This window comes from Sinocyclocheilus rhinocerous, unplaced genomic scaffold (genome assembly GCF_001515625.1).
Source record: "Sinocyclocheilus rhinocerous isolate Xijiao unplaced genomic scaffold, SAMN03320098_v1.1 scaffold153, whole genome shotgun sequence".
NCBI classification, from domain to species: Eukaryota; Metazoa; Chordata; class Actinopteri; order Cypriniformes; family Cyprinidae; genus Sinocyclocheilus; species Sinocyclocheilus rhinocerous.
Genome location: NW_015660878.1, coordinates 2,557,284 through 2,568,013, shown reverse-complemented (window position 1 = coordinate 2,568,013; position 10,730 = coordinate 2,557,284).

The following is a 10,730-nucleotide window of genomic DNA, read 5'->3' as shown; positions in this document are numbered from 1 at the left end:
GATGCCTGATGGCTTAATTACCTGTTCCTGTAATACTAATCATAGTTAAATATTTATAAGGGGAAAATCTTTTGTTTAGGCTTGACCTTTCTCTGGGGCTCATTAGCATCTGCTTATTAGCTTGTTTTATTTTTTTCTTTCCTTCATGGCCCTTGGGCCGTTACTGATTTTGATTATGAAAGTGACGGCGACTGCTATGAATGCGGGTTAACTCAAGAACAACATGACATTTGCTTATCTGTGTTCATTGCTTGAGAGTGGGACGTTTGGGACGTGTGTATGTTTTCGAGGGGGTCGAGGTGGGTGGGTAATAGTTATTTTCTCTGTCCGAGGAGACCGGGCGAATCTTATCTGCGGCGTGCACCATTGTCTTCAATCGATTTGATCATAGATGGCACTAAATCTAATTTCAACACATTTATTGAATGCTTATGCTCTTACTAATCGTGCATATTTTTTTTAATAAAGAGTTTTTTTTAAAGCAGTCAAGTAGCTTTATAGCTTTATACATATTCATTATCATAATATATAGGTTATATTTTCATCCTCATTAGTTATCATAACCTATAGTCCTGTAATCATTCAATCTGAATTCGTAGTCTATTGTTTATATACTTTTAATTATATACTAATTTATTATGAAAAATTATATAAAATAATTTATTAAAAACATTTCTTAGTACAATTAATATTTTTGAATTAGCTTATTTTTAGATTGATTTGTACGCTTATTTTTATATTTTTATCAGTTTGCTTTTTTTAAGTTGTAGTCTTGTTTTTGTAATTTTTATTTGCATTTTATCATATTTTAGTTTAAATCATTTAAAATGTATGTTTAGCTGTGTTTTTGTTTCAGTTTTAGTTTACATTATTTCAACTTCAACTTAGTTGCCAATTAATCAATTGTTACGTTTCGTTCAATTTTTAGTGTTATTTCAAAAGAAGTAGTTAATTTTAGATAAAGGTAACAATAACAACACTGATAAAAATAATTTGTATTCTAATTTATTCTGATGTATCTATGTGACTGAGACTTAATTACTCATTAATTAATTATTCAACTATGCTTTCAAAATCCACACATTTATATGTATTTAGCAAAAATCGGAGTTTGAATAAGTCTGCACAGCTGTCACTTCTGAACCTCTCTGCATTCGTTTTCCTGTTTTCTTATAATATATCTGTCAAGTCGATTTCACCTAGTGCATGTTGGGTTGTCATATATGCTGCCTTTATACTAAGGCCCATTGGTGTCCTGCTTTGTGCCTGACCTACTGCTAACTCTTACCATATGAGCCTGTAAGGCTGATCAGCCTGTCAGGCACAAACCGGGACCCCTTGTGCATACAGTGTATGGCCATTTCTATTTCAGATCTCATTCCTTTCTTCCTTCAGAAGCTCTATTTTTGAAAAACCAATATCATCATATGCAAATACCCATATAATTACAAGTCATATCTTTTAAATAGCTCTTTTACATTCATTGCCTCCTGTTATCTGCAGGACAGAAGTCATTGGCGTTGTTTATGCGTATGGTTTGTTTTTTTCATTGGACATCTTCACAAACAAAAGAAGCCCATTAGGGGCTGTTGAGGGGTCCTTCACTCAAGTGAACTAATCTTAAATGAGAGCCCAATCAGAGGTAGCCGGCCCTGATGCCTGATGGCTTAATTACCTGTTCCTGTAATACTAATCATAGTTAAATATTTATAAGGGGAAAATCTTTTGTTTAGACTTGACCTTTCTCTGGGGCTCATTAGCATCTGCTTATTAGCTTGTTTTATTTTTTTCTTTCCTTCATGGCCCTTGGGCCGTTACTGATTTTGATTATGAAAGTGACGGCGACTGCTATGAATGCGGGTTAACTCAAGAACAACATGACATTTGCTTATCTGTGTTCATTGCTTGAGAGTGGGACGTTTGGGACGTGTGTATGTTTTCGAGGGGGTCGAGGTGGGTGGGTAATAGTTATTTTCTCTGTCCGAGGAGACCAGGCGAATCTTATCTGCGGCGTGCACCATTGTCTTCAATCGACCGCGAATAAAGCAGATTCATATCCACCCGAAGAGCGCACATGTTTGTATGGACGAGAACGGCAGCTTTTTGTATGCTCAGCGCTTTGACTGACCGGGATGATTGGATTTTGCTGTTCCGTGCGAATTACCATCCAACACACCCCCAATTCTACAACACTCCCCCACAAACTCTCTTCCCCCAGGCCATCCCGATGCCCTCAATCACAAAAACAGAAAAGGTCTTTCATGTAAAAATGGAGCGGATAGCATTCCCTCAGGCAAACTGAAAGGCAGAGATGCTTTTCTCTTTCTCTCTCACCTCAAGAGTGTTGGTGTTTTATTGGTGAGCCGTGTGTCAGTGCTCTGGTCTCGAGTGTTTCTCGGTACTCGGAAAACATCCAGTGCAGCTTTAGATGTGCAAAACGCAAACTAGAATCCACACACTATGCAAATACACAAGCTTTAAATCATTTAAAATATTCTGACAAGACAGTAATGCTAAATAGTTTCAGGATTTGTTTGCTAACTGCTGGATTTTGTAGTACTGCCCGTTGTGCGTTCACTACCTGTTCACACTCTAATTTGGGGGGGGAAATAACATCTCAATAGATCTATATGATTAAAATGTACAATATTAGGAATGATCTGAAAACTGAGAGGACACAATATAAAACCTAATTTGCTTAAGAATATACTGTAAATACAGCTCAAGAATATAAAATCGGTTAGTAGTGTTTTCTATTTAGTCATATTATACAGCGCTCTTCGATACTCTATTTCGATTGGTGAGCATGCAGAGGTTAGATATTTAATAATATTCATCATTTTCAATATATGAGTCATCTCACCACATATATCATCTGTTTTCTTCTACCATCTGACTTTTTGCTCATCCTCCATATTTATGTTAATATTTATCTAACAATCAGTAAGGCAAAGTAATGGTGGTGGAAAAACAAGAAAACGTAAAACGAAGCCAATGAATTCACCCACCAGTTCATCCATGTCAACGCTGTATGTCAGAATGTTCATCCGACTCATTCTCACATTACAGATCACACTCTTTGGTTCATACCAAAAGCGTGGTGACATTTACCACTGTTCAACAAATATTCACCAGTGAAATCCAGTCATTTTAATAGGAATCCATCCAATTGGTAATTTTTTTGTAAAGGCAAAAGATTTACGAACAGATTTCTCAAAGGGTTCAAGTTGGACATGCACATTTGGTGCATTGACCAACAGAATGCTGCCTCATACATTGTTACACTTATAATAGACAGTTTTTTTACCTGCAAAATTTTGCCACAATTTTTCTACTGTGATCACAACTCAAGACAAATGGCACCATATTGCATATCAGTTCTCGGCTATATTGAAAATGACCTCAGATTACTTAAATATTAATATCTATGTTTGTCTTGTTGCTAAACCATTTCTTTTGTACATTATTATTTTTATTTTTTGACCAGTTGTCTGTTAAATGTTGCATAAAATCATTATTGTTTTTTATGTGGTCATTTTTTTTCTTTTTCTTTTTTTTCTTTCAGTGTCCAAAAAACTTGCAAAAAGTAGTTTCCAAAAACTTAAAATGTAGTTAGTTGCTACACCCGTTTCCTGTTAAAATTAATATTGGATATTATTACATTGTGCATATGTTCCAAACTTGAACAATAGAGCAGCTCACATGGGAGTTCGGTTTCAGCTTGTGAGGTATAATGGTCCCACTCACCTTCTCTCTGCATCATTTCCTGTCACCTCTGTATAGTTTCTCTACATAAAAGTGTCAAAATGCCCCAAAATAGCATTTAAAACATACACACACACATCTTTGATGTTTCTGTGAGTCATTTGTTAGTCGTAGGCACCATGAACACTCACAATCCCCTTTCCAGCTCAAACTTATTACCCACCAGTCAGCACAGTAACAATCATCTCAATCGACCCCGGCTGGAGCCGATATACCATACAGACAAATATCTCAATCTGTACTATAACTATATCATCAGCACAATGACAAATCAAGCCAATAAATGCTGGCAGCTGAAGTCTGACATAAGATTTGCACTATCCCAGAGGGGAATCCAGTGGTCGGGGTTGTAGATGAATGCTGTGCTTATTTACAGAACAATTTCAGAGTGCGCTGGCCCTCTTCATAACCTCTAGTGGGGTGTGTGTGTGTGTGTATGTGTGTGTCCACTCTTAATGAGACTCTGTGGCCCAAGGACTGTCATTACCACATTCTAAAGTGTGACGTATACCACGATCCTGTTAAAATTAATATTGGATATTATTACATTGTGCATATGTTCCAAACTTGAACAATAGAACAGCTCACATGGGAGTTCGGTTTCAGCTTGTGAGGTATAATGGTCCCACTCACCTTCTCTCTGCATCATTTCCTGTCACCTCTGTATAGTTTCTCTACATAAAAGTGTCAAAATGCCCCAAAATAGCATTTAAAACATACACACACACATCTTTGATGTTTCTGTGAGTCATTTGTTAGTCGTAGGCACCATGAACACTCACAATCCCCTTTCCAGCTCAAACTTATTACCCACCAGTCAGCACAGTAACAATCATCTCAATCGACCCCGGCTGGAGCCGATATACCATACAGACAAATATCTCAATCTGTACTATAACTATATCATCAGCACAATGACAAATCAAGCCAATAAATGCTGGCAGCTGAAGTCTGACATAAGATTTGCACTATCCCAGAGGGGAATCCAGTGGTCGGGGTTGTAGATGAATGCTGTGCTTATTTACAGAACAATTTCAGAGTGCGCTGGCCCTCTTCATAACCTCTAGTGGGGTGTGTGTGTGTGTGTATGTGTGTGTCCACTCTTAATGAGACTCTGTGGCCCAAGGACTGTCATTACCACATTCTAAAGTGTGACGTATACCACGAGCCACAGACCATCAATACACACACCGTCACACACAGATAATAGACAGCCATTTATACCCCAAATAATTCCAAATCTGTTCACTACAGGCACATTTAAGGTCCAGAGATCATTGCGGCAGAGGCAGAGCGTAGCTGAATGACTGACTGGTAGCCATCATTATCAGACATGTTCCGCTCGACATGCGAGTCCAGACTGAGGAGGAGGTGAGAAGGGCCCATGTTCAGTGAGTGTGTAATAAAGCTGGGTTTGGATCAGGGTCACTGACTCGAGTGCCATTTATTTCTGCGAGGAGACTAGTCTGCTGTGTGCTTTAAATTACTGCGGACGGGCTTGGTGAAACCTGGATTACTTGGTGCCGCGTGAGCAGACGGTAATATACTTGTGAGTAGCTGACATGAAATTTCAAGCAGTGATAGCCATGTCCTGTAGTGTGACATGTTATGCTTCATATAAAACTATTTCTAATTCTTTTGTAGGTAATAGTTTACCTAAAAATTTATATTTTTATATCCATTTGTGTACATTCAAATGTTTAGAGCCTGTTTTGATGTCCATGGTGCCAAATGTCACTGGTTATCTCATAACTCTCCAATTTGAATATGCACATAACAGATGTTCTGACTATTTTTATGGTACTTTTATGATACATTTTGAAGCTAGACAGACATGGTTGCCATTCAGTTACATTGTGCTGAAAACGGCATTGAACATCCTGCATTAAAACGGAGGAAAGAAAGTCATACAAGTTTGAAAGTCCATAAGAATGAGTAAATGAAGACATTTTTCATTTTTGTGTGACTTATCCTTTTAAAAGTAGAGTTTTGACATCAAGATCGACCATTACGTACAAAATACATACATACAATATACAAACTCTACAGTTTGTATAAGTTCAAAAGTTTTGGGTTGGTAAGACTTTTCAATGTTTTTAAAAGAAGTCTCTTACCAAGGCTTTGTCTATACATTTAGGTGCATTTATTTAATTAAAAATAAGGTAACACTTTATTTTAAGGTGTTCTTGTTAGACGTTACGTGTACTTACTATTATAATAACAATAATAACCCTAAGCCAAACCCTAACCCTAACCATATAGTAAGTACATGTAGTTAATTAATATTACTTATTACTTTTACACTGAGTATAATTACACTGTAACAAGGACACCTTAAAATAAAGTGTAACCAAAAATGATACAGTAAAACAGTAGGTCTAACATTCCTGTTTATTCCTGTAATGGCCAAGCTGGCAAATCTTCAGTGTCACACGATCCTTCAGAAATCATTCTAATATGCTGATTCGGTGTTCACGAATCATTTATTATTATCAATGTTGAAAACGGTTGTCCTGCTTAATATTTTCATGGAAACCAAGATTGTTCAGGATTTCTTTGATGAACAGAAACCTCAAAGATCTTTTGTAACATTATAAATGTCTTTACTGTCCCTTTAGATTAATTTAATGCATTCTTGCTGATTAAAGGTATTCTTAAAAAATATTCTAATTGACCTCAAACTTTTGAATGGGTAGTATGCAAAGTTATATAGTGTTATCAATTCATGTGATAATATGCATTAATGTCCCACTATGACTCAGTATTTGCATCTCTCTCTCTCTCTCTGTGTGTGTGTGTGTGTGTGTGTGTGTGTTAATAATTGTAATTTGTGTTCTCCTCACAGACCCTCACTGTCTCTGTGTTCCGGCCTTCAGGACAGAAGCAGTCATCCATAAACCACATCATCTAGATCTTTATTTATTTTGCCACCAATCAACTCTGAGCAGCCTGCCGGACAGCTGCAGCAAGTGAAGTCACTTTACGCTCATTAGCATGGACAAGAGATGAGACCCTAGACACACACACACCACAGATTCCCTCCCTCCACCCATTTATGAGTGTGTCGTGCCTGTGCATGTAGCACTGAGGAGCTCCAGAAACCTCTCTCCGGATTTCAATTGTGGGTTGGCATTCATATGTTTGCATATATATATTTATGGTCTCAGATATTTTTAATTTGTTTTAATGGATACAGGTTTGACTTCCCAGGAGGGAGCGAACAGCTTCAACACACTCTTATACATGAAAATGAAGGAAGGAAAATTTGAGCATAGGAAAAGCAAAGTGGAGATGAGATGAGAAGAGAACAGATGGTACGTGGTGGGATAACTCATAAAAATGGCTTTTTACCATTGCAAAACTAAGTTCCCAAACAAAAAAGTACCATAAATCATACTATGTTATTGTGACGGTACTTTGATATATATACCTAGGTAATGAATGACTAACATGGTATATTGCAAATACTTAAAAACACATGAAACATGAAATAACCATGTTAATCTGAAAAACATGTACTGTTCTTTCTTATAGTGCTTCTTATTAAGCATAAATGCAAAAGCTAACAAGAATATAGAGACATGTGTTCTTGAGACACCTTGCAGGTTCATCTTGAGCAGAAAATTGGATTTCATGAAAATGCTATTTTAAATATGAAAGAGTGAGTGGAGACAATAAAAAAACCTAAAGGAGCGATGAGGTGAGCACGGGTATGAAAGCAATAAAAAGAGAGAGGAGGGAGAGATGGTTAGAGGATAAAAGGGAATTGTGGGGCGGAAAAGAGAGATACGAAAGGCTTGTCAAGTGGAGGGGAGAGATGCAGGGCTGAGTGTTAGTTCCTCTTCATTTGCTCTCTGTATGTGGTGTAGAGGTCAGGCTGAGAGCTGGGACTCGGGCCATGAAGGAGAGAGCAAAGACAGCCTTAGGCAGGAATACACTCAACCTGTACACACTAATGTTCTCTTTCTCTGTCGTAAGACACATTTACATGCTGATATTTGTAATATATGGGTTTAATATATTACTGTATCAATGTTAAAGAAAAGAAAGACCTTTAAATATATATAGTTCTTAGACATGTCAGTTACATATGGTACACATATTAATCATTCTCAATAAGTCATGTAAATAAGTCTTAATGACATAAGTCATGCAGGGGTCCTCTTTCTGATATAACATCCTATCTCCCCCCCCCCAAATTAACATTTCTGCAAGTTAATTTGAGTTTCCAGTTAATTAATTTCACATAACATTTTTGGTTGTTAAGCAAGCAAGTAAATAAAAAGAAAAATATTTAGCAGTTAAGCATAATTCCAAACTACAGTAGGCTACCTGTTTTGTTTTTTTGTCTTCATTATGATATCAGGAATTTTTTTTAATATATTTTTGTTAATAATAAAGCAGGTCCTTTTAAGTCATTGTATGTATGAATTTAATTTGTAGTGTATTTTTTTGAAAATAATGAGCTTCGTGTTCCTTATATTTAGCACTGAAAAGTATTTTTTGAGATCTGAGTAACAAATAGTAATGTATGTTGCATAGCCCTGGAATTGCATAATGTAGTGATGTCAGACAGAACTGACAGATAAAATACAGAGCCAGAATTCAGACATGGATGACACACTGTCGCCTCATTTCAATCTTCTAAACATGCGGCGGCCCAAAGATTCCTCCATCAAGTGAGTTGTGTTTACCTTCACCTCAGTAATCATGGGATATAATCAGCAGATGGAGCGAGAGGGGCTGCGCTGTTTCCATTTCCGAAATCAAATATGTGCTCATCATAAAAAAAGAGGACGAAAAGAAAAAAAGCCATCAGAGGAATCCATCAGATCAGCGGAATAAATCTAATTTCCCTACAAATACATCTGTAATATTTCAAATCCACGGCCCGGGTTAATCTAAGGCTTCATTTACATTAAAATAAAGCCAAAGTCGTGTCTTATCAATAATAAGAAGCTGGCGGAAAAATAAATGAAGTTTAAGGCGGTGGAGGGGAGAGAGCGCAGGGTTTTCTTGTGTGTTTTATTCTCAAAGAGTCAATAAAATATAAAGAGACTCAATTATTCTATTAAGCTGAAACATTGCATCATCACTGAGCGTTACTGAGTCAACAGAGATCTTCGGCCGTGTTTGATGAAGTTTGGTTTTGGCAGAGCATACTTGATAAGCAGAGCCTCGCTGGAGGTGGCTGTTTTACAAATGAATGAGAGAAGAAGGGAGGAAGTGTTCTCTGGAACTATGTTATTTTCAGTGGTGTTTGCTATTAAACTTTGACATATCACTCCTGCACCATTTGTGCTACAGACATGAATGATACCTCAAATTACTGTTGTGCTACAATTTTTTGACGCGATCAGACATAAATAATATAAAATTACTTGAAAGTAAATATAAAATTACAGTCAAGAAGGAATCTGGGGCTGTTCAGTGTTCTAAATGAGGTTCATTTCGATAGGAATTCATGCAATAGCAAAAGATATAGCCATGCAGATTTCGCAACAGGTTTAATAGGAATTTATGCAATCTGGAATTTTGCATGGGGACGAAAGATTTTCCCATGCAGATTTTACTGCAGGTTCAGGTTGGTCATGGAGATTTCTTGCGTTAACCAACAGAAAGTTGTTTGGTTTGAAAGTGATTTCTATGTGAGCTTCATATATCGCAAAACTATAGACAATGGATTTTTTTGGACGTAAAAGTTTGCTGAAATTTAGCTAATGTGATCACACTTTAGATTGTTTCTGTGATTTGGCCCCAGGGGGCAGGGACTTTCTATCTATCATAAGTTTTACATTAAGGTCAGACAGGTTCTAACTGAAATCCCCATGGTTACTAAACAGATGGATGAGCCCGTTTTAAATAAGCCAGTAAGCAACCTCCTAGAAACACCCTAGCAACCAGCCAGAACCACTTTGCAACCTCATAGCAATACACTTACAACCACTTACAACACTAATAAAAGCATAACAGCACCCTACTGTCATGGCAGCAAGCTCTCACATTTTGTTCAAAAATTGTACAAATTTAGTTTTTACTGTCTTTATTATTATTTAATATTGTTCCAGGAGGAAGCTGAGTGTAGAGAGAGAGAGAGATAAAGAGAGAGACTCTTTCTCCTCTCAGGGTGTGAGACGCATGCTGACTACACCACACTGCAGTAGTGAGGTCAGATCCTCTTCATCATAATGAGACATTCTGAGAACAGGAAACTGCAGTGCTCACACACACCTACACTTCCTCAATGCTACTTAACACACCCTCGGTTTTCCAGTGTACAGACAACACAGTGCATTTCAGTTACAGTAAAACATATATGACACAAGCCCACATGCTTCTGCTGACAATATCACACAGTATGTCCATGTTTAAAACAACACAGGTGCACCTAATCATTGCTGTAGTCTCAAATGATGTACTATACACTGTATACTTGGCAAAGCGTTTGGATTTTTGAAGGGTGATGCTGTTTCAAATGGAACAAAGAGTAGTATTGTTCCTTGTTTGGTGTTGCTGCTAAATTTAGCATGTTAGCTTACCTGAGTGGAATGGCTTTTTACATTTACATTTTTACATTTACTTTTTACAAAATGTCGGTATCGTCAGCAAGCAGAATATCTAGACAGCACACTGAATGTTTATGCGGCTACCAATGAATTTATTAAATATCCAATATTAACTCAATATTTCCTATACATTTTTGCTCTAATAAGATTTCCCCAATAAACGGGCAAGAATGAACTCATGAATGAGCTGTCCTCCGTGATTCTTGTTCTTTCAAACACTTGAACATGATAACTCGTAATTACAACTTTAGAAGAGGGAAGTAGGAAATAGCACGTAAAAACAGCATCGATATATGTAAAAAGCCATTTATGTGCATAGCAGGAAACTGCAGTGCTCACACACACCTACACTTCCTCAATGCTACTTAACACACCCTCGGTTTTCCAGTGTACAGACAA